The following is a 24,364-nucleotide window of genomic DNA, read 5'->3' as shown; positions in this document are numbered from 1 at the left end:
TGGTGGTGGCAAGTCAGGAACAGAATGACCAATGAAAATGCCCAGCAAGACCCAAGACTCCTGATCCTAACCCCTCTCTCCGGGCAGCCTCTGGAGGCAAGCCTTGATTCCTGGAACAAGTATGCTTTTGGGCATTGGCCAAAGTCCTCACAAGGAGGTCAGCATGCAGGCAAGACAGGGGAAGAAGGTAGGAGCCACCCCTTGCCCAGGCATGCCCCATCTCTTGGATCAAGAGCTGATCCCTTTCTAGGACACCTGGGTCCTAGTTCTTAGCTCTGCAGCTCTAACCTCCTTCATTTCTAAGCTTTCCAAATTCTAAACCAGGAGCTGCAAACTTAAATGGCTACCGGGCCCAGACAGGTGAAGCAAATAGGCAGAATGGGCTGGATGGGGCACAATAGGGAATGGTGAGGACTGTGGTAAATTGGAAAGGAATGCACATCTCCAGGGGACAGCCACCAGTCCAGCCTACTGTTACCCTGTGGGATTGTGGTCCAGTGTGGCCAAATTTTGTCTCCCTAAGGGGCCCACACGCTCTGCCAAAGACACTTTTCTAGAAGCAAAACAAAGGACTGTGGCCCTTCCCCTGCTGCCCCTGGGCCCCACAGCAGCACACACCCTGTTGTTCAAGAGAAATGATAAATCTGGGCTTTTAGACACATTTATTCTTTTTGTTTAAGCATCCTGCAGATCAACATTTTAAAACAGGTATGCAGGCCAGATTGGGCCTACAGGCCGCCAATTTATAATCATTGTTCTGAATGCCCTGAGTTCTAAATGCTCCAGAACTCTCCAAAATGCCAAATTCTCCCCTCTGCACATTGCCATCAGGATGGATAGATCTCATTTGCCAGGCTGGAACTCTTTCCAAACCACTGCCTTCCACAGAAGGGGTAGTAATTACACTCTGACATGAATATTTAAGCCACAAACAGAGTTAGCGTGCTAATACTGTTCCCGAAGGCTTCGGTCGCGTTTGAGTTTTATCCTTGTGAGACCTAATTATTGTCAGCAATGAATCCTGAGCAACTGCAGGATTAGGACCAGGGAAGAGGAGTCAGACAGATCCCTGGGGCTGGTGGTGGCTTATGAGGCAGACACAGGGTGGCCCGGGGGCTGGGGTCGATGCCCACTGGTCACGGGGCGTCCGAGAGGTCTGTGAGGCAGTCGGTGGCTCTGCTGGGTCATCCTGACCCCCATACGTAGGGATCTTGTTCCTAATACGTCCCCTAGGAGCACTGGGGTCCTATGCCTCAGCACTCACACTCTGGAAGTACACGACAGTCTCTGACCTTTGGCCCTGTGGCCCAGTATCACGGGAGACCCCCAACGCACCCACTTAGGAGAGCTCTCAAGGGGGGAATTGGCATTTTGTGCTTCTGTGTTTAGAGGAAAGAAAAAGAGTTTGAGCAGGGGTTGTGGGTGGGTCAGGTGTGTGCTATGCAGAGGAGGCTGAAGCTGACTTCCCAGAGACTGGTTTCCGGAAGCTTCCACGTCTCCCAGCTTCTGCTGGGCTGGTGGGTCTCACTGGATTGGTGAGGTTTCTGCCCTGTTCGCTGCAATGGCGGCAGCCCCATCTCAGCACAGATGGGCTAATGGCCGAGTGGCTGTGATGAGCCGGGAGACCCAGGCAGGAATAGTCTGGAAACTTCCATCCCCATCTGCAACCGAGTTTGGCCTTGAGGAGGCGTCTGGGAGGGGAGAAGGGGAGAGCGAGATGACCCCGTGAGCAGAACTCGGGTTTCTGCTCGGAAGGGTGGCTTCCTCTCCGTTGTGGGAAAAGGGCAGAAGGCTGAGACCTCGAGCCGGGCGGCCTGGGTTAGGGGCCCAGCTCTGCCCTCTTCTCAGCTGTGAGGCCCTGGCGAGGCAGCCCTGCTAGACTTTAGTTTCCTCCTCCGTAAAATGGGATCATTTCTGGGGCGCAGGGTTTGAGGGGGAGTTAAGTGAGGAAATACGAGTACCGAGGCTGCCCACAGCAAGAGCTATTGCTGGTCGTCTCTCCAAGGGGCAGAGGCCGGACTGGGGTCCTTCCCCCACCGCCCTGTGCCCCGTGGGGCACCCACCCCCATCCCCTGCCCCCAGGCCTGACCCCACAGCACCCAGGTGGTCTCCCCAGGCCTGCAAAGCCTCCCCACCCCCACCTCGGCCTGCAGGCTGTGAATTTTCTCAGTTTATCTCGGGGAAAGAAAGACCCGAGAAAAAAGTGGACTGATCCCCCGGAGGAACGGAAAGGGGCGTAACTCAGCCAGGGCCGCGCTGGCAGACGGAGCAGCCCCGCTGCAGGCCTGTGTCAGGGGACTGAGAAACCCGGGCCTGGCTGCGAGGGGCCGAGCCTCTCCCCGGCCTGGGCCACTGGCTTGGGGACCAAAAGGGTGATTTAAGGGTGGGAAGCTTAGGAGGGGCTCACAGCACAGGTAGAGAAAGATTTCTCACACAAGGAGTAGGATATAATGAAGAAAAGAGTTATTTTACTGTCTCAGAGAGAAGGCGGGGGGAGGCGGGGGGAGAAAGGTGTCGCGGCCCCCGAAAGGAGGAAGAGGGGATGCCAGCCCGAGCCCAGGAGGCGGGGACTTTCATAGGGAATTCTAAAGGGTAGATAAAGGGTTAATGCTGCAAGTTGATACCAGAGCAGAGGTGACGCTGCCTGTCTGTTTTAACATTTTTCCCCCCTTTTCTCTGAGTCTGTCTTATCAGAGTCCTTGGAATCTGTTGTGGCAGGAACTTGGGGGGTGTCGCACCCCTGCTATCTGCTTAAGGCTCTTCAAGGCTCAAGAAAAGGCAGGTACGAGGGTCAGAGAGCTTCCAGGGACGTCCACATCACCAAAGACAGGGGTTGGGGAGTCACCTGCCTGCTCCCCTCAAAGCCAGTAGAAGCTGAAAGAGGCCCGGGAGGAGGCGTCTGCCTCAGTTCCTTGCCCTCTGCCCTCTGGAGGGAGGGGTCCCTCACCTGTCCTCAAAGCAGCGTCCACCGCTGGAGGAGGCGTGTGCCGGAGCACCCTCTCTGGGCGGTGATTAGAGGTCGCTCTCAGGATTACAAAGGCACAGACCGTGTGATCCAGCAAGACCCCTCCCAGAACTCTGCCCTGCAGACACTCACCGTGTGCACGGTGTGCACTGTGTGCTCCGCCCAGCCTGGACATGCACCAGGCTAGCCTGCACATGGCAGGTGCCACGCCGCTAGCGCACTGCTGCACCCCACACCTGGCGCTCCAAGGGTCCCACCTATCTCTGCTCCTTGTCCTCCCCCCTTTTCTCCCTCCTCCCACCCTGTCGCACATTTCCCACCTGGCCGGGTCCATCTGCATCCCTGCGTGGTCAGAACAGAGAGGGTGAGGCGCTGCGCTTCGCAGGACTTCGTCCTCAGCGGGCTACGCCGCGCAGCCGGACGGTGACAGCAGGACGACCAGACGACCTTACCCAGAGGCTCGCGGGCCACAGAGCTTTAATTTATTTAATCAATTTCAGCCCCCAGGCTGGGGAAGGAAAACGGCAGGATATTAAATCTGTCGCTCTCTCCAATCTGTCATAGGGCTGTCAGCGCACGTCGACTCTCCTCCTCCCGCCTTTATTAACTATCTCCTCGGGGCCGCCGGCTGCGTCAGTGCCAGCCCGGGCCCTGCCGGGAGCAGAGAGCAGATTGCAAGTGGAAAGGCAGGGAGTGGAGTGGGGGGCACGAGGTCCTTTCGGGGGACAATTATAACAGGAACATTTTTTGAGTTGGGAGGCAAGGAGCCTGAAGAGCATTTGTACTCCCAGCTCTTCAGGTTACAGATAGGGAAACTGAGTCAGAGAGCAGAGGGGGTTGCCTGGACAGCACAGCCGGTGAGGGACAGGGCTGGGACCAAAACGCAGGACTCCTGGCGTCCAGGCCAGGGTTCTTTTTATTTACTTAATCAACGTATTTTTCTTAACTGACTATTAAGTGATGACAGTATTTGCTGTTCGTTGGCTGCTCTAACGAATGACCGCAGCTCACTGCTTTCACACAACACAAAGTCATTACCCCACCGTCCTGGCGATCAGAAACCTGAAAAGGGTCTCACCGGGCTAACATCGAGGCGTTGGCAGGACTGTGGTCCTTCCAGGAGGCTCTAGGAGGGAACAGATCTTCGTGCCTGTTCCAGCTTCTAGGGGCTGCCCACAAGCCCTGGCCATGCGGTGTTCAAAGCCAGCAATGGCAGACGCGTCACTCACGTCGAATCACTCCGACCCTGACGCTCCTGCCTTCCTCTTTCCCTTATAAGAACCCTTGTAGTCACCCTGGGCCACCCGGACAATCTCCCCATCTCAAGGTCAACGGATCAGTGAACTTAATTCCATTTGCAACCTGGATCCCACCCTTGCCACGCAAGGCGCCACACTCACAGTTACGGAGATTGGGACACGGACCTCTCGGGGGCCGTTACTCTGCTGGGCACAGGCACATCGCGCGGGTCCTGCACTGCGGCGTCAGGCTACAACACCTCAGTGAGACCAGTGTAGCTCTCGCCCATTTTACACGTGAGTAAACCAAGCCTCGGGGAGGTGGAGACTTGCCAAGCCACACAGCCGGTCGGTGGTTCAGACTCGGTCCAGGTGAGCCCAGAGGCCCAGCTCTCTGCTCTGCTGCCCTGGACTGGGGGGTCCCGAGGTCCAGCCGCCCAGGGAGGGGCAACCTGGAATCGCCTGCTGCGGATCCTGGTGGGGAGGGCAAGACCCTGCAAGAGATCTGCCCCTGCCTCGGCCCAAGGAGGAGGTGAAGCAGCAATACTTTTAAAAGAGGGAAAGCTGGACACGCCCCCCCCCCACGATTTTCAGAGGCACTCTCTGCTCTAAATAATTGAGTGCACTTCCCCACCTCCTGTCCCCAGCCCACTCTCCCTCATACGATTTATTTGCTCATAAAATTGAAGGCCTTTTCTGGCACCATTTTCTGTTCATCCTAAACAAATATTTAGCAGCCAGTCCTGACCTTAATTTCCTTAAATATCAGGGGCGCTGGAAGATGAAGAGCCTCCCTGGTGGGTGAGGACACGGTGCACCTGGGGTGGGGAGAACGGCCGGGACGCTGCTGCCCCTTCCCTGGCAAGGCCCAGCTCTCCCCGTAACCAGCCAGGGAACCCCCACAGCTGCCAGGGCTCCCCTCTGCTGGGGCTGCAGGAAGAGGTGGGATGCAGGTGGCAGGGTTCCAGCAACCCTCTGTGCCCGACGGAGCTGGCAGTGTGGCCAGGGCCTCTCTGCCAGGGGTGACGGGCAGTGCAGTGACCCAGCCTCCCCACCCCCCACTCCCTCCCCTGCAGGGTGCAGGCTGTGCTGTGCACGGGCAGGAGGGGCAGGCAGAGGCAGGAGTGTCCTGAGAGGGTTGGGGGAGCCTGCCGGGGCTGGTGACTCTATCATTGTTTCCCTCTCCCGCAGTCATTCATGGACTCATTTCAGTCATTGATTCTTTGAGAAATGTTCCATCCACACTGGGCCCAGACACCAGAAATAGAGTCCAGGGCTGCTGCCTCGCAGGAGCTGGTTGTTCTGGAAGTCGGCCAGTGAAAGGAGATGCGCGGAGTCTTGGGTGATGGGTGGGGTGGGGGAAAGAGAAAGGTCGGGCTGTTCTCATTAAAGAGGGTGACCGAGATGAGTCCTGGAGGGTGAGTTAAACAGGCATCCTGCAAATGGCCGATGTCTGAAGGAAGCAGGGCAGGCGACATTTGGGGGTGCATCTGTGCACCCTTGGGCATAGGGAATAGGGTTTAGGAGACAAGACCCTTGGGCTCTATTCTCAGGTCCTGCCTCTGAAGTCAGCTCCAAAATCCTCCTGCCCATCCCCCGCCCCATCCTGCCCCCCTTCTGTCCTCCCTGTTTGTGTAAGTGGGGTCCCCAGAATCCTCCCAGCCACCCAAGTGGAAACCATCCCCCCTCAGACTGATAATAATACCAGCGACTGCACTAAATGCTTTGTGCATATTATCTCATTTAATTCACACAGCAGCCCTAGGAAGTAGCATGTGAATTATCCTTACTTTGTAGCAATGGAGGTCTAGAGACATAGTCACCTCTGCAGGGTCACCCAGTCAGCATCCCGTAAGCTGAGTTTGCAAAGAGGACAAAAATGGGGAGAAGGCACTCCAGGCAGGACACAGTCTGTGCAAAGGCCCTGCGGGGAGGGAGAGCAGAGTGTGGCATACTCAGAGAACAGCAGGTGTTCGTGCAGCTGGGTGTGCCTGAGAGAGTGGGGCGAGGGAGGCTCGGTTGTGATTGGATCTCGTGCGTTTGAGAAGTGGTGATATTTCCTGGGTGCCTTTTAAGTTCCAAACCACCTTCACTTCTATCGTCTTCTTTGATCCTGTTCTGTTGCTGTTATAGTAAGCAGCTCAGAGAGGTGAAGAAGGTGCCCAAGGATGCACAGGTAGGGAGAGGCAGAGCTGGGCCCCTGCCCTGTCATTGTGTCCCTCCAGGGCCTTTGGCAGATGGCCAAGACCACCAGGGCACTCTCTGGGCAGCTGGATTTGGACCAGGAGCCCTTTAATGGGGAAGGAGAGGCAGAAGGGGCAGTTGGGACCAGGGCTCTGGTCCCTCATGTCGCTGGAGCCTGCCACACCTCGCCCTCAACACTGTGACCTTGGGCCTGCCCTTACCTCCTCTGGGTCTCTGTCTTCCTGTCTATAAAATGACAGACTCCTACTCACCCTGCAGATCTCTGTTCTAGTGGCATCTCCTCCAGGAAGACCCCTTAGCTTCTCCATCTGTGTCACCTCTTCCAGGAAGCCTTCCTGGCCTCTCCATCTACATGACATGTCCCTACCAACTGCCCTTGATGCTCCCGATTCCTCCCATCACTGCTGTGGTGTTTCGCCTACAGTGTGACTCTGTATAATATATTCCTGGGTCTGCACATGGTTTGGGACCTGCTACATTCTAGCTACGTGTCTCTGACCCTCAATTTTCTCACCAATAGAATGGGGAAGTAACAACAGTGCCTACTGTTTCTGTTCTGAAGATCCAATCCGACAGCTCATGAGTAGCTCCTAGCAGAGGGCTGGGCGTCAAATAAGCTGTCAGTGAGAGTTCACTGTTTGTTGTGGGCTGAACTGTGTTTCCCCAAAATGATGTATCGGAGCCCTAAATTCCCAGGACCTGCGAATGTGACCTTATTTGGAAATAGGGCCTTGCAGATGTGATCAAGTGAGGATGGGGCCATTCTGTGTTAGGGTGAGCCCTGATCCAATGACTGGCGTCTTTATAAGAGGGAAATCTGGACCCAGACACACAGGGAGAATGCCATGTGATGGTGGTGGCGGAGATTGGAGTGACACATCCACAAGCCGGGGACCCCAAGGGCAGCCTCCACCTGGAGCTGGAGAGAGGCCTGGGACAGACCCTCCCTCAGAGCCTTCGAAAAGAACCAGCCCTGTCAACACCTTGACTTTGGACCTCCAGCCTACAGAACAGTAATAGAATACACTTCTGTCGTCTTAAGCCACGTGGTCTGTGTTGACTTGTGACGGCAACCCTAGGAATCCAACACACTGTTATTTCAATGCAGCAAAACTCTGAGCACAGTACTGGGTACACAGTGGTGCTCAATAAGCTCCACTCTCCCATGTCTTCTTGGTGCTACCCTCTGCCTTCGCCATCTCCTCCCCACCCCTCCCCGCTTTGTCCCTGGCCAGTGTGGGCTGGGAGTGACTCCGTGGGGGCAGGCTCTGGCTCCAGGCCTAGCCCAGGCGCCTCATTACCAGGCGCGTAGAGCGATTTCGCCTGTGGCCGGCACTGAAAGCAGCCCCGGCGTCACGGATGGCCGGAAGCTGTGATCAGCCCCTCCCGCCCCTCCCGGGCCCAGCAAGTCTCTGACGCCCAGGAAGCTGGCACGCGGCGCGCGGCACAGCCGAGACGCGCAGATAAACCTCCACGGAGCGCGGCCGTTGGGAGATGAATGGCTCTTTCCGTGGGCAGCGCCCGCCCGCCCCGTGCCCCGCTGCACGGCTCACTCTCCCGCCCACGTCCCCTTCCTGGGCTTTGTTCGCTTCTCCCCTTTGTTCCCTGTTCGCGATAAACATGATTCATGCCCGTCCAGCCGGGCCCTGTCACCAGCCCGAGGCCAGCAGTATATCTCAGCAACGAGCCACGGCGCTGGCTGCAGGAGCCAGGGCCCGACAGGCGTGGCACGGGGGTGGAGGCAGAGGTGACGTGGGGGCAGCACGCGGGCAGCAGCGTGCCGGGTCTCTGCAAGGTGCCACCGAGTACTGGGCACCCAGGGGGACTCAGAGAAGTGACTGTGGCCAGACGCTTCTGGGTGGGCCCTCCCTACGTGGAGACTCCGGGGTTGGTCTCCTACGGCTGCTGTTACAAGTGCCACAAATTGGGTGGCTTAAAGCAACAGAAGTTTATCCTCTCACAGTTCTGGAAGCCGGAAGTCCAAACCCAAGCTGTCAGCAGGGCTGTCCTCTCTGAGGGCTCGAGGGGAAGTCCTTCCCTCGCCTCTCCCAGCTCCCGGGGCTCCAGGCCTACACAGCTCCAGCCTCCGCCCCCGTCTTCACACGGCTTCCCCTCCTGGAGTCGCTCTTAGAAGGACACTAGTCATGTTAGGTTAGGGGCCACACTCCAGTATGACCTAATTTTAACTAATTGCATCTGTAATGGTCCCATTTCCAAATAAGGTCACAGTCTTGGGTACTGGGGATCAGGAATTCAACCTACCTCTTTTTGGGGGGCAGAACTCACCGCAGACCAGAGGCCAAGGCTCCTGCAGTCTGACCCCCGCCTCTCTCTTGTAGCTCCTCTCTCATCACCGCCCGGCACACGGCTGATGTCTGGCCACCCTGGGCACTTGCAAGTTCCTAGACGTGGCACGCTTTTGCTTTTCTCTTGGCCTCTGTGTGTGCTGTTCCCCCTCCCTGGATGCCTCACCTGTATCTACCCGTCCACCTGCCCCCTCGACTGTCCATCGAGATTAAGCCTCGCCACCTCCTCTCCCAGAGCCTCTGCTGATCCCTGCCTCCAGGCCCCCAAATGCCCTGTGCTGACCCTTGCACCGCAGCTCACAGCCCACGTGGTGGTCTTTACCCACCTACCACGCCCCCCAGGCCTGGGCTCACAGGCTCCAAGTGGGCAGGGCCCGTGGCTCGGCTCCCTGCTCCCAGCGCTGGGTGCACATAAGTGCCCAGTAAGGGAATCGCTGAATGAAGAGTAACTGAGCACTTCCTATGTCCCAGCGCCAGGCACTGCTCTAAGCCCTTTGCATGGATTAACTCAATCCGCATATTAACCTTACAAGGTAGGTGCCTGTGTTAATCCCATTTTACAGATGAACACACTGAGCTCAGAGTGGTCAGGCAAATTGTCCAAGGTCTAATGACTGACAAACCGCAGCGGCTGTGATTTGGGTCTGGCTGTGTGAACAATTCCTTGAAGGGCCATGCAGCTGAGTGACAGAGAGGGCTTCCTGAGCACCTGGGAGCTCACACGCCGGGGTGTGGCCTCTCCAGGGAGAGGCCCCGAGCATCGGTGCGGTGAGAAGCCAGGGCCCAGACACGTGCGGCTGGACTGCGGAGGGGGTGGACTTGCACATCCCCAGGCTGGAGCCCTTCATTCTGTCCCTGAAACTGCCATGTCCCCGGGGGCAGGTGAGGACCACGGCTCTCCCTGCGTCTGTCTCGCGTCCTGTTCCAGCCGTGCCCCGCCCCCAGTGGGCAGAGCCTGGCATCTCCAGGTTTGGGTCCCTGGTTCTGCTGCCAGCTAGGTGATCTGGAAAGGGTCGCTTCTCTCTGGGCCTCCGTGTTCTTCCCTGTCGCTCCGGAACAGCCCTTCAGTGAGGCTCAAAGGGAGGTGGCTTAAAAGTGCTCTAACTCACCACAGGAAGGAGGAAGGCTTGGCTTTGGGGTCAGACCAACTGGTGTTTCAGTTCCAGGGCTGCCACATATCCGCTCTGTGACCTTGGGCCAGTTGCTTGAGCTCTCTGGGCTCTCTTTTCCTCATGTGTTCAGTGTGGAAGACAATGAGGAAGGCCGTGCCAGACAAGCAGGGAACGGGTCCAGACAGCCAGCAGGCAGTTGACAGTGGCCATTATGCCGTCCCAGGCTCTGCTTCCCGAGAGGAAGGACCAGCACCAACCTCTCCGGAGTGATGGACGTGGCTTTCACTTCCTTGGCATTTAACTCACTTAAATTTTAACATTTTTTTAACAGAAACGAAGGCAAACACAGATAAACAGCCATTTAGAATCATGACTCCATAATCCAGGAATTCTCTTTCCGACGCAATCTGTTCAGCAATTATTTTGTGAAGGGAGGGGGGAGCGCGGTGGGTAAATGCGGCATGCGCGTCCCCAGGGGAGGGCGAGCGCCCAACCCTCCAGATGGGTCTTTTCTCCCCAGAAATGTCAGCGTGTGTCCCAGTTTGGGACTATAACGTCCCGAGTCTTGGTGAGCTCCAGGGGAGGGGTCTCTGCCATGTCGGGACCAAGGCTTCAGTTTACAGTTGTGAAAACGGCCAGTGGATGTCTCCGAGGGACAGCCGTACTCAGGTGCATGGAATTGGGCAGATCATTCACCCCATGGCCTTGGGAATAGCTGTGCTTAGGGTCAAGCTCTGGCTTTGTCACTTGCTGGCTGCATGGCTTCAGGAAAGGGCCTCAGCCTTTCAGGACCTCGGTTTCCTCAACTGTAAAATGGGTACCAGTAGTGCCTACCCAGAGGCTTGGAGGTGAAGACTGGGAGAGAGAATGATGGCAGCGCTCAGTGCCGTTTCTGGCCACGGGAAGGGCTGGACACATGGAAGCCCTGGCCGTCAAAGTCCCAGGCAGAGAGACGAGGGCTGAGTTGACGTGCCGCTGAGAAGAGCAGAGCGAAGAGCCACAGTGCAGGAAAGGCTTCCCAAGGGAGATGGCATCCCGGAGGAGCGGATGTTCCCGCATTTGAGCGGGGCCTTGGATGAGGAGGAGCTGGCTTCCTGCAGGGGACAGAGACAAAGAATAGGAGCCATGTCCTGAAGCTGCCCGGAAAGATTGTCATGAGGTTCATATGTGCGTGCAGGACTCGGTTCACAATGGGCGATCAATCCACATTCTCGTCTCGCAGGGCCCGGGCCGGTGCTTAGGGGTGTGCAATGCATTCCCCCCCACCCCAGGGATTGGCACAGGGCGGGTGCTCTGTGCACTCTCCTCTCACTCAAGGACCAGCGCATGGCAGGTGCCTGGTGCACGTTCCTCAGCACTCGCACAGCTGTGTTGGGCTCATGCCGTCTTTCCCCTTCTCATCGCCCTGTAGGAGCAGAGACTGCCTCCCCTCCCAGATGCCCACCACCTCTCACCCGTGGTGAACGCACAGTAGGTGCACAGTAAACATGGACTGAATGGACCTTGCCCAGCTCCCTCCCGGCTGGGCTGGGCACAGCGAAGGAGGCCAGGCAGGCAAGCTGAGCGGGCAGTTTCTCCACGCCCCTGGAACTTGACCTGATACGGGAGCACAGTTACAGTGCTGGCGCCTGCCTCCCGGCCCTTTGGGGTCAATCATCTGACTGCAGTGACTGCCTCACTCACCTGCTCGTTAGCTCCTTGCTGGGGACGGTGGGTGTGCTGCTGCCACCTGCCTCCCCTTCTCCCTCCCTGCTGCTTTCCTGGGAAGGAGCCAGGCCAGGCGGGCTGTGCGCAGCACCCTGGCAGCTCCCGGGCTCTGCACCTCTCAGCCCATGCCAGGGCCAGGGCTGGGCTCTGTGTGACAGAGGACCGGCAAGTGGGAAGTCAGCCACATGCCTTTCAAATGAGGCACTAGAGGCACCATGACCAGGAGGGTACCGGAGCCTACAGGACACCCCGCCCCCCACACCAGGGGTCTGGGTGCTTTATTCAATCACACTTATCTTCAGCATCTGTCCCTGCCATGCCCAGAGCTTGGCGCTAGGGATCCTGGTGGTCCCCGACCTCTGGAGCCACAGTCCCCTGGGGCAGGCAGATTACGAGGGAGGTGCGTGATGCCATAGGAGGTGCCCCCATGTCCAAGGAAGCTCTGCTGTCCCTGCCTGGAGACATCAGGGGAGCTTCACTGAGAAGGTGACGTTTGAGTTGGGCCTTGGTGGCTGCATAAGGCTGCTCTGCGGAGGAGAGGACGTCAGGTAGTGGGGAAGTGTACCCAGAGGCTCTCAGGTCAACCCGGGCGCAGGGGGGAGCAGCGCTGCACAGCAATGTCTGCCAGGCGGACGTGGCCCTGATCTGGTCCCCCGCAGCCTCTCCTTTTGCACACGGGAAAAGCCCAGTGAGGGCAGGTCACTCGCCCAAGGACACGCAGAGCCGGGAAGGGACGCCAGGTCTCCTCCTCCAACTCAGGGCTCTTTCCATTACACCAGAGGTTCTCAAACTTCACTGTGCCTCAGAGTCACCTGTGAGGCCTGTTAAAGTGGGAATGCGGGCCCCACCCCTGGAGTTTCTGATTCAGAAATCTGCATTTCTAATAAGCCCCCAGGTGATGCTGATGCTGCTGGTCTGGGGGCCTCACTTTGAGACCTGCTGGGGGTAGAGGACCTCAATACCTTTTCCTGAAAAACAGGGGTAACCACACCCTCCCGGGCTCCTAGGGTTGTAGAAAGGACATATGAGGCAAAGTGTGGGGCTGTCCTCTGTGAAAGGCCGTGGTCCTCACCCTCAGCTCAGACCTTCAGGACTTTGAAGTCCTGATGCCAAGCCTGTGGCTCAGACCAATTAAATAGGAAGCTGTGGGAGCAGACCCAGGCATCAGCGTTTCTAAACCTCCTGGAGTGACTCTAACACGACTTGAGAAGCAGCAGGGATCTTGGTGGAGATGCCAGCTCACATCCTGCAGGTCTGGGACGGGGCCTGGACTCTGCATTCTTGATAAATGCCACAGACCGATGCTGATGGTCCTCGGACCATGCTTTGAGAAGCAAAGTCCCAGAAGAGAGAAAGAAGCTGCTGGTGTCATCCCTGGGGCTCAGTACATTTCAAGATACTTTGAGTATGCTGTTAAGGGTTCATGCTCAGGTTTGCAAACCCTCCCTCCCCATCCCCACTATCTCCAGCGCGCTATCCTGACTGTAGTCTTCCCACCCTCTCCCAGCCCAGGTGGGGGACCCGGGACCACTCTGAAGCCCACTGTGCTAGCACAGCCCCCGCAGGCCCCAAGCTGCTTCGTCATGCAGGAGCCAAGCGCGACATCCGCCACCACTCATTTCCCGCATCTCCATTCTGCTCTTTAGCAAACAGCGTCAGATATGACAGATTTTTTGTTTGCAAACCCAGCCTCAAGGCTGGAAATTAACATCTCCTGTTGCATCCTGTGCACCGCCCTGTCTTTTTGCCAGTTGCCCACAAGGTGTTTCCCAAATCCACACATTGACTGAGCACCTACTGAATGCAAGGGGAAGGACAGTCTGCTCTGTGGCCTTGGGCACATCTGTTACCCCAACTGAGCAGCATATGGGTTGGGACCTCATTTTAGTCACCTTAGTGTTCCCAGAGCCCAGCACAGATCCTGGCAAGTAATTAGCACTTAACCAGTGTTTGTTAATGCTGCTGAATGAAGTCATGACCTCAAAGAGCCTGGTTTCTTTGCCTGTGCAATGGGGGCCTATTTCATACGAGTTTAGTGGGGTGTTTCACTACTGGGGAAGCCTCCAATTTACAGGTGGCTGAACTGAGGTCAAGATGTGCAATAGGAGGTCACTGGAGACAGTGGAACGAGAATCCATGCCTGTTGCCCCCAGGAACCTCCATTCAGGGCAAGAGAGTCCTTTGCCTTCCAAGGAAGAGTGGCCAGGCCAGAAGCATAGCTGGATCCAGGAGCTGAGGCCCAGCAGGGCCCCCGTGGCTGGAGGGGCACAGAGCCAGCGGCAGGGCCCAGCCCTGGCAGAGGGAAGTGGACAGGAGCCAGGTCAGTCATTGGCACCTTTGAAGATGGTCTGTGCAGCTGGGGAAGCTGGGTGAGGTGGGAGCCTTCATCTTCTTTCCTGAAATATCTATTCAGAAAGCTGAGCCAGCAGGAGCAGGCGGTGATGCCAAGCTGGAGGTGGGCTCTGCGGGCCAGGCCTGGCCCAGAGGAGTCTAATATGGGGTAGCCCTCCCTGCAGGCCGAACGCAGCCCTCCAGGGGGCATCCTCACTGCCCGCCTTTCCCTCTGAGCAGCCCTTGAGCTTTCCAGCCCCCCTTGTCTGCTGGTCTCTCCCAGCAACACTGCCCACCTCCTCCGTGGATGAGAGGGTGGAGGATGCCATCTAGAAACACAACCATGCAGGGCCACAAATTGGCGCCATGGCCGAGACAAGAAGCTGGGATTATGAATCTCATTGTATCTGGCTCATCCAGGCCAGTCAAGGGCCTGACCCTGCAGGACCTCCTGGTCCAGAACAAACGTGCTAGCATGAGTGGGGGCCCATAAAGGCATGTTGGTTCTTCCCCCTGTCTATACTGACAGCTTTGGGCCACTTCCCATGTTCCCCTAAGTCAGGCTTAATCTCTAAGGACTTCAACTCTCTGAGATTCAACAAATTTATGATTCTAAACATCCTTGGCTCCAGGCATCTAAAATTTTATGGTTATAGGATTTCAAGTTTATTTAATCAGGACTTTTTCAGTTGCAAGTGACAGAAAACATGTTCCACCTGGCCTTGTAGCCATAGAACAGTCCAAAAGTAGAACTAGGACTTCAGGCATAGCTTGATCCAGGAGTTCAGGCCATGTCTCTCTCTGTCCCTCAGTTGATGGTGACATATTCTTGGGATTGATGTTGTGTCGTGATAGCTGCTGGTAACACAAAGCCTACATCCTTTTAGATTCAATCCCGCCAGGAAAAACTGAGTCTCTTCCCCAGCAATTTGACAAAAAGTTCAGAACTGAATTCTCATTGGCCTGGATTTCCATGAGTCCATTGCTTGAACCAATCACTATGGCCAAGGAGATGATGGGATACTCTGATTGGCTTAGGCCTGGGTCACATGTGCATCCCCCCATCCAAATCACATAGCCTGAAGGGAAAGATGGTTCTTCATTGGAAGTTAGGGGGCTGCTATCAAAAGAATGATGAATAGTTGCAAGAAGGCTAAAATTAAAAGTGTGCTGGGAATGGTGGCTCACACCTGTAATCCTAGCACTCTGGGAGGCCAAGGCGAGAGGATCGCTTGAGCTCAGAAGTTTGAGACCAGCCTGAGCAAGAGCAAGACCACGTCTCTACTAAAAATAGAAAAAATTAGTGGCTTGTGCCAGTGGTCCCAGCTACTAAGGAGGCTGAGGCAGAAGGCTCACTTGAGCCCAGGAGTTTGAGGTTGCAGTGAGCTAGGATGATGCCACTACACTCTAGCCAGGGCAACAGAGTGAGACCCTGTCTCAAAAAAAGAAAGAAAAGAAAAGAAAAGTGCCCCCACGCTGAGATTCTGAGGCTAGGTAGAGCAGTGGTCCCATGAGAAGTTGACTCAAAGCTTTGAGGAATTCCTAAAGCTCACCTTTCAGATTTGGAGCAGTGGGTGGTGCCAGAAGGTGGGGTGAAGTCAAGGCTCCTTAGCTCTCTGCCCTTCCAGAGCTCAGCAAACCGCGTGCCCCATACTCTTCCTTTACTTTAACACTTGGAGCCTGAGTGTGCTCTTTACCTTTCTCCTCTGTTGTCGTTTTGCTATCAGCACGGCTAAGTTTCAGAAGGGGACGGTGGAGAGTGAGCCACAGGCTCTGCAAGTAGTGGCTGCAGGGAAGGGAACTGGAGGAACTAGTCTTGTGGCTTGAGGGGACAGCCGGCTATCAATTTGAACCTGTGAGAGGGAAGGTGGCGGCACGCAATGCTACATAGAAGACTGAATTATTGGGCTCACTTCTCCACTCTCCTGGAGTGGTATTTCACGGTCACACGCTTGTCAAGGCCACACGGTGAGCGGAGTCTACTTGCTCACAGCCTGACTTCGGGCTTGGCCAGGTGACTCGCTTTGGCCAATGAGATGGCTGCAGAGACACTGCGAGAAGAACCTTGAGATGCGTTTGTGTGTTCTGCTTGTCCTCTTGTTTTCCTGCCACAGCCAGAAAGGGAACTTAACCAGGGTAGCCTTGGCCCCTTACATGACACCCAGGCCAGACTCGAGCTGACGCACGGCCTGAAGCAGAGCTCCCCAGCGAGCTTCTAGACCTGTGAGCAAACTACTGGTGTTATTGTTAAATGTCGCCGAGATTTTGCAGTGCAGCGTTATTGTGGCAATAGCCGACTGCTAGGATTAAGAGGCTCTGGTATGCATCAGCTGAGCCCTGTAACTGGGATTTTAGGAACCCCACAGGGTTAGAAATTGGGGACCCAGGTTTAGTAGTCCCCCACAAAGTGCCATGTGATCGTGGGAAAGTCATTCTTTTAAGGAGCTTCAGTTGTCACACCTCTAAAGTGAGAAAAATAATGTCTGGCCCCAACTTCTGACCTTTAGGAGCCAGGTCCTTGAACAGACAGTCCCGGAGGGATCCACCTCTACCCTGACCCCAGCCCCTTGCGAAGTGCTCCCCCCGGAGAGTCTCGAGCCCCCTCACACTTAGGCAACTGACTCGATGTAGAAAACAAATCAGACCATAAGTGCAGAAATAGACATGTGAAATTGTTCTAGGAGCAAGGAGGAGAGAGGGTTGAAGGCTCTCCGGGGGAAGGAGCGGGGGTGGGGTTGGGGGTGGCTTCTCCGTGGAAGGGTCGTGCTGGGCTATAAGTATGAGTAATATTCCAGCTGGCCGAGAAGAAGAGAAAGAGCATTTCAGGCAGAGGGAGTGACGTGAGTGAAGGCTGGGGGGCAGGAAGGAGCCCGGCGTGCTTGAGCGCCCGTGAGATGCGGGGATGGGGAGGGGAACGGCCGGCGATGGGGTCAGAGAAGCCACCGGGGAGGAAGCAGCCTCAAGTGCTGCATTCAGTGTCAGGGCTGTGTCCTGTGGGCAGTGGGGCAGGGACACGCAGGGCCTGGAGCAGCAGACCCTCCCCCAGGGACCAGTGGGTGCCCTAGAAGTTCTCCTGGCTTCCCCCAGTGCCTGGTCTGGATTTGGGAACTGTGTAGGCACCCATGCCCTGGGATCCCTGCATAGTGAGCGGGCTTAGAAGTGGTGAGACCCAAGGGCCTCTGTTGGAATTAAGGAGTGTTTTTGAAATAAAAAGTCAGCAGGAAAGGGCGAGCTTCCAGCTAAGGCAGGTGGCAAGAGGAAGCAAGGGGGTGGGGAGGTGAGCTGACCTGGGTCACAGGATTGGTGGGATGGCTGAGCTTCAGCAGGGCCCACGGACCCCCTCATCCTCTTAACCCAGAGATGTGAGGCTGCACTGCGACACCCTCCGGCCTGGGAATCAGTCAGACCCGGGTTCAAAGGGCTTTGCCATTACTAGCTGTGTGACCTTGGACTCGTGACTTACCGTCTCTCAGTTACGTGTTTTGTAAAACAGAGACTATGATATCCACTTTCTGAGATTGTTACGGAGATAACAATGATGGCTAATACTCACTGAGCACTTCTTATGTCTGCGCACCAATCTTGCTACTTCCCATGCACCCCCCAGCCCTGCAACACAGCACCGCTGTCATCCTCCCTTTGCAATGAGGAAACGGATGCACAGAGAGGTTAGGTCACTTTCCCATAGTCACATAGCTACTAGGTGGCAGGGCCGGGATTTGAACTCAGGTCAGCTGGTTTCCAGGGCTTGTTCTCTGAACCCACATGCTCTATATGAGGTGATATGAGCAATTTGTACATCATGGATAGAACACGCACAAAAATGTTGGCTAACGCCTAAATCCTACCAAATAATATTTGGGAGAACGGACATCTCCTGGGAAGTGAGTCCTAAGGAGACTTCCGTAGGCCAGAGGGAGTATGTTTCTGTCAATTCTCTGGACCCACAATGAGGCGACTTGGGGCAATGACATTACCCGAGGACAGCTGTGCGCCAGACACACTACATGCGCTGTCCTGTTTGATCTCACAACCACTCCTTGAGGCAGGTGGAGTCTGCATGTTACAGGTGAGGAAACTGAGACCAAGAGTGGGGGCACCTGGGCCAATGTCATCCAGCCGGTAAGTGTTGCAGCTACGAGTGGACCCAAGTCCGTCTGCTCCACACTCCATTCTCTGAGCCACCTGCTCTGCATGCCCCTTAGTCATTCTTGGATTACAGTCGATGACACCACAAGCTCCCCAGGCCATAGGGAAGTCCCCTGCGCTCAGCTCTCACATGCGATGTCTGGTTCCGTTTTCCCGAGTCAGCATAACGGTGAGCGCCCGCTGGCCCTGGGCCGTCCGGACACACCCCGGGAAGCGGAGGATTAGAAGGTGCAGACAATGGAACTGTCTAGGGTGGGGAGATGAAAATCAAAAGGAAAAAAGCATCCGCCAAACACTGCATCCAAGGCCGAGAGAGACTGGATCGCACCTGGAGAGCAAAGGCCCGAAGTCAGCTGGGCCTTGCACACCTGAGCTCGCGGAGCCGCGCTGTCCCTGTCTGTAAAAGGGAGATGATTATTTTCCAAGGATGGCTGTGAAGATTAAAGAGGATGGTACAGAGCATGTCACACAGTAAGTGTTCAGTAAATGTCTACTGTGGTCATTACTGAGGTGGGAAATAAGTGTAAGGGAGGGAAGGCAAAGAGCTTGGGAGTGTGGCGGCAGAGAGAAGAAAGAAAACGAGGGTGAAGTAGGAGGAGAAGGAAGAAGAGGAAGAGGAAGAGGAGGAGGAGGCAGAAGAGGAGGAGGAGGAGGAGCAGAGTGGGACATACCACCAGCCAGATGTGCTGCTCCCCCGTGTGGTCAATTAGACCACTCATGCATTCTTTCTGCATTCTGCTGCCGCATCTGCCAGATGTGGCCCTGGATGCTAGCAAGAACAGCTGTCCCTCAGCGTGCTCAGCTGCAAAGTGAGGACCCAGAGATGTCAGGAAGGACACAGAGGCCTGGAGGGCTGGCCAAAAGGACAGAGCTCTCAGGAGGCAACCACACCACCGCGATCACCCGCCCTGGGCCCCGTCTCTCCACTTGTGAGATGAGAGGCTAGGAGATGACTAGGCATCTTGTGCCAGGTGACGCCAATCCCATGGTGCACACAGCTAGCGGCCCTGGCTCCTGCATTTTATCTTGGAAGGCATTAGGTAGGACCCTGCCCCTCTGGGTCCTGGGAACTGTCCTGCCATTCCGCAGGATGGCCCCCCTGGTTTCCAGGGGAGGATCTCATCGAACAAGGCGCTTCTCAAATTGGAATGTGAGCTCTGCCTTGGAATGTTTCCCTTGGTAGACTGCGGCTCAGAGAGAGGCAGCGACTTCCCTAAGGATGAACAGGGAGATTGGTTTAGGTGTGTCTTAGACCTAGGATGGGAACCAAGTGCCACAGTAGGGACCACTGAGAGTGAGCACCCAACAGGGACCCAATTCATTAGGAGCAGGAGAGTGGACCAGCATGGTGTTTGTGGCATCAGGCACACCTTGATTCAAATCCTTTCCATCCCTGACTCTTCCTATGACCCTAACCAAGTCCATTAACCTCTCCAACGCTCAGTTTTTCCATCTGTAAAATGGGAAGAATAATGTGGTAAAGACCTTGGGCTGTAGAATCAAACTGCCTGGGTGTGAGCCCTCAGTATTTACCTGCTGTGTGATCTGAAGCAACTCGCTACTCTATGAGCCTCAGTTTTCTCATCTGGAAATGAGGATGATAAGAAGACTCCCCTCCTGGGGTGGTTGTGAGTGTGAATGAAGTAATGCGTATATGGGGCCTGGCTATCAATAAGTGGTAGCCATTAAATATTGTTGATGGCTAGGCATGGTGGCTTACGCCTGTAATCCCAGCACTTTGGGAGGCTGAGGTGGGAGGATTGGTTGAGGCCAGGAGTTCCAGACCAGTCTAGGCAACATAGTGAGACCCCATCTCAACAAAAAATTTTTAAAATTAACCAGACATGGTGATGCACACCTGTAGTCCCAGCTACTCAGGAGGCTGAGACAAGAGGATTGCTTAAGCCCAGGAATTCAAGGTTACAGTAAGCTATGATGGTGCCACTACACTTTAGCCTAGGTGACAGAGTGAGACATTGTCTCTAAAAAAAAATGTTGCTGATGTTGTTAGTAGCATCCCTTGCTTGCTGCCTAAAAGGTATTTCAACTGCCAGGACACTGATGATCTACCTGTCAGCCCTTCGTGTCAGTGCAGGGGCCCTGGCACAGAACATTCTCCACCCTGCCCACACTGAATGTGCCAGAATGGAGCTGGCACTGGGGCAGCCCATCAGAGCCCCACAGATTCCTGACTGGGAAAATGCCAGAAAAGCTTTTTCTTGCTGTCTCTGCAGAGGCTTGGATGGGATCTTGTGGCTGGGATTAAAGCTGACCTGGCTCCTGGCACCAGTGGGCCTGCCAGGCTGACTGGGGTGGTGGCAGGCGCTGGCCAGCTTGTGCCAGGAAACCAAAGCCAGAGAGACAGAGGAGCAGGGCGGGGTGGGGAGATGGGCTGGGATTCTGCGCTGAGTCATGGAGAGTTCACACACACGCAGGTGCACTGGGAGCCTCAGGTACTTAAAAGCCAGGTGTAGCTGAGTTATTCTTGAACCTGGCCCTGCTCAGCATCCTTCCCCTGAGCCTCATACCACCTCCAAGGACTCACCTCCGCGGCTGAGTGCACGCCCCCAGCCTTCTGGGCGCACCTCAGCCAGCATCGGCCACTGTCCGTGGTCCTGAAAAACTCCAAGGACAAAGACTGTGCCAGGAACTTCTACCCAGCCCCTCCCAGGAGTTCTGAATCAGACAAGTGCTTTATTTTGTCTTGATAAAAGATATGTGGTTTCTTTTCCTGCTGCAGAACCAACAGATTTGTAACTTTGGCTTAACTATTTATGAACCTGGTTTTATGTTCTTTTGTCTGTTCCATTGCATTGACCACTGTTGCCATTTACCCCCTTGGAAAATTGGGGATTAAGTATTCCTTGTGGCCTCCTGTTCATTCTGAACTCATTCTGTTTCCCATGTTCTCCCAGGAGGTCACAGTCAGAGGGCTCCGGAGCACACCCAGATCATGTCCATCTATCAAGTAGGAACAAGAATCCAGAGATGGAAGAGCACCAAGACCACAGAGTAATTTTAGAGCAAATCTGGGGTCAGCATCCAGGTCTCCCAACTGCCCATCACCCCACACTTCTCTGGGGCTCATGGAATCTCCTTCCAGAACTTTTTCTTTTAACTGGGCAGAACACGAGCATCTCCCTGAATCTTCCTCCATGGGGAGGTTTGGCCACTGTCCCCGGTTTATAGGTGAGGGCATGAGCTCAGAGACATGAAGTGATTTTCCCAAAGCCGCAAAGCTAGTATGTGGCTGAGCTGGGATTAAAACCAGAACTTTTTTGGGTATTTCTGATCTCCTCCTTTCAAGCCAGTTCTAATAATAGGAGCCCTCAGGGAATCTACTTAAAACCCTCAACCTGGAGGTTATAATCTTTCCCCGACAATGGGACAGACAGTCTTTGGCTAATGCCACATTGTCCAGATCTTTGGCAGGGTCCTGCTCTTCCCACCAGTGGTCTGGCCCTGCTAGGAGAAGTGCCCCTCTGGGTCTAACCCTGCATTGGCATTTACCCTTGAAGGCCTCAACAATATTTGATCTTCTCCAGATGCTGGGGTCATCTGGAGAAAGCAGAGGCCCCTAGACATGTGAATTGAGGATGAGGGGGCTGTCTTGATGGGAGAGGATTATGCAGCAGCGTGAATATTGATGAAGCTGTAATTGGCTCCCTCTCTCAGAGCCCTGGTGTCTGCAGGCCCAGGAGCTGGGGCTAATTGTTGCAGACAATTAATAACTTGGATTGTATTCACTCTGGCACAGGCTGCCTGCTTCCTTGGAGGAGGCAGGCAAGGCTGGGAAAGGAGTTCTAGGCCTGGCTGCTTGCAGAATTCTGGGGGAGACAGAAGGGGAGGCCACCATCTGTCCAGCCTCCCCCAGTCCCTATCTGCAGCATCCCTACGCCAGCCTGGCCCTGTCACCCATAGACTTTTCTCTCTTCTCTTGAATTACTGGAGCTTCTATCCTCTGCCCCCATAAGCTCACACTCACCTCCTGAACAGAGCTTCGGGGAGGAGGAGGCTGGTGAGAGGAAGGATAGTATTTCAGTCCTGAGAAGCTCAGGACTCGAACTGGGAGGCCTAGGGTCCAACCCAAGCTCTTCCACTAACTTGCTATGTGACCTCAAGTTGGAACTTTATTCACCATGAACTTGGGCAGGTTTCTGAGCTCTTTTTTTTTTTTATTTGAGACAGGATCTTGCTCTATTGCCCAGTCTGGAGTGCAGTGGCATCATCAGAGCTCACTGCAACCGTAAACTCCTGGGCTCAAGCAATCCTCCTGCCTCAGCCTCCTTAATAGCTGGGACTACATGCGTGCACCATGTCTGACTAAATTTTAAATTTTTTGTAGAAACAGTCTCTTGTGATGTTGCTCAGGCTGGTCTTGAACTCCTGGCCTCAACTATCCTCCTGCCTCAAATTGCCAAAGTGCTAGGATTACAGGTGTGAGCCACGAATCTCAGGCCTCCTGAGCTCTTTTGCTCCATTATGTCACATGAAGTACAATCAACCCTGAAAATCACAGGAACAGGGATGGTCATTCTATCATATCTCTCTCTAACTGTACATAGAACTAATTATCAAACTGTTACCTATAAATCCGTATTCCACTTTAGCAGAAAAAATAATTGCAGGCATATTATTGGCAGAAGTCATTATTAAGTCCATATTGCAGATGAGGAAACAGAATCTCAGAGAAATAAAGCAACTTGCCCAAGGTCATATTAGTAAGAGATACACATACGAATCAAACCCAGTTTCTTAAATCTAGAGTTCTTTCCAGCCACCTCGGCTCACCTGACTGGCCAGTGGCGTTCTGGAGAAGGTGAGACTAGAGGTGGGGGTCAAGAGCTCCAAAGTCAGTGAGTTGGCAGATTGAAGAGCGAATTACTTACAAATGCATTTATTCTATTCCCTGATGCTGAGGCAATGTCTTAATATTGTATTTTTAAGATAAACACTCCCAACCCTCTGCGTATGCTCAACCCTCAGCTGCTCAACCATCTGTTGGGAGGACTTCATTTGCACACAGGCCCCTCCCCTGGCAGGAGAGAGGGGAGAAAAGAGAGGTGTTATAGTCACCTCTTGCCCAGGAGGTGGTAATGATATGAAGAAGAAAGTGCTAACATTTATTCAGCATTTAATATGTGTGATGTATTGTGTTAGATGCTATTTTTGCAGAGATGATCTCATTTAGTAAATTATAACCACTGCAATGAGACAGATGTTTTGCCATCCCCATTTTAGAGATGAGATGACTGGGACTCAGCAAGGTAAAGTGACTTTGCCAAGGTCACACAGCTGGTAAGGGGCATAAGGGAGTAGAATCAGAGGCTGAGCTCAGAGGCCCTGCTTCAGACATCGTTGGAGAGAAAATAGGAACCGAAATAAAAAGATAGGAGCTGAGGACAAAGCAGCCCTTTATAGCTCATACTCCTTACAAAAGAAGGCTTTTCAATTAGTTGTGAAGACAGAGTATGAGGGAAGCTGCTTATCGGCACCAAGAGGCATTTAAATCAGACCCTGGAAGAACTTCCACCAGACAGCAGTGGAATGGGCAGCTAGAGAGGACACAAAATTTCATTCTCTGCAGCCTTGCAGCTGGGCAGATCGTCTGGCCCCTGGAGTCATCTCCCTGATACACACCTGGAGGTGAGGGAGGCTTCAGGGAGGTACCCTGAGGTTGGGCGGGGATGTCTGAGTCCTGCATCCCCAGGCACCTGTAAACAGGCTTCCTGCAGGCAGAGCGGGCAGAGGAGGGGAAGGGAGTCTGAGGATGAGCCCCAGGAGGAGGGTTCTCATGACTTTCCTCACCCGCGCCAGCTCCGCTGCCACCACCGGTTCCCCTTTATGGCAGGCATATTTCAAAGGCCTGGTTCCATTTGCATTTTTAAAACCCCACTGATAGCCTGGGAAAATTGCATCCTCCCAGTGTTCCTGAGTACCACACTCTCCCCCTCCTCCCCCACTCCACTGGCCTCAGCCTCTGCACCCTCTGTGTGCAGAAGATCCCTCACCAAGGGCAGAGCCAGTCCAGCCCCACTGGCAATTATCTGGAGGTCCCGAGAGGCCAGGGAGGGCTGTGAGGAGGGTGTGGACCAGCATGAAGCTGGGACCCCTTTGAAAGTGCTGCGAATTTCATCAGTGACTTTTATAAAATCTACTAAAAATATTTCCCAGGGGAGGGGAGGGCCAGATCCCCATGAGTGGGCTGAGGGTGGCTCAGCGTCATGGGCGCACCAGTGGGATGCCCTGTGGATGTGTCAGACTGAGAGGAACAGTGCTGGGGCCTTGGAGAACTTTGAGGAGACTCCTGGAAGCAGCCTTAAAACAAACTGAAAAGACTCAAGCCATTCA

Source organism: Lemur catta, chromosome 3 (genome assembly GCF_020740605.2).
Source record: "Lemur catta isolate mLemCat1 chromosome 3, mLemCat1.pri, whole genome shotgun sequence".
NCBI lineage: Eukaryota > Metazoa > Chordata > Mammalia > Primates > Lemuridae > Lemur > Lemur catta.
This window is presented reverse-complemented; position numbering follows the sequence as displayed.